Source organism: Suncus etruscus, chromosome 12, assembly GCF_024139225.1.
Source record: "Suncus etruscus isolate mSunEtr1 chromosome 12, mSunEtr1.pri.cur, whole genome shotgun sequence".
Classification (NCBI taxonomy): Eukaryota; Metazoa; Chordata; class Mammalia; order Eulipotyphla; family Soricidae; genus Suncus; species Suncus etruscus.
In genome coordinates, this window is record NC_064859.1 from 101,552,556 (window position 1) to 101,553,216 (window position 661).

Sequence of the window (661 nt, forward strand, 5' to 3'; positions counted from 1 at the left end):
GGTGTCCCAGCATGTCTGCTCTATTGCTCTCTCCAGCTCACTTCGGCTTTTTACAAAAGCCCTTTGGGGCTGGAGGCAGCAAGGACCCAGGGGACCCAGGGCTGGTGCCAAAAGTGTCCTTCGGGCTCTGCGGGATGGGCCCAGTGTCCCTTAACCTTGCTGTGTGCTCAGGGCCAGGGAGTGTCGGGCAGAGTGTCTGCAAAGCTCAGAGACAGGCTGAACAGGAGTGAAGGGGGCAGTGCAGGGGTGAGGAGGCTGTGCACAACAGAGGAGGTGAACAGGAGTGAGGGACACTGTGCAGGGGAGAGGGGGGCTGTGCAGAGCAGCCAGAGGTGGGCAGAGCAGATTGGGGTGGGCAAAAGTGAGGGGGACCCGTGCAGAGCAGAGGGGTCAGAGCAGGGCAGGGCAGAGGGGGGCCCACCTGAGCAGACTGGGGTGACAGGGGAGAGAGGGACCCTGCAGGTTGGAAGGAATGTGCAAGGGTGAGGGGTGAGGGGGCCCTGCAAGGGGTGGGGGGACCGTGCAGAGCAGAGGGGGGCCCACCTGAGCAGAGTGGGACGAGCAGGGGTGCGGGGGACCGTGCAGGGGTGAGGGGTGAGGGGGCAGAGCAGGGCCGGAGCATTTCCGGCGGGGCGGGGCGCTTCCGGGTCATCGCGACGGG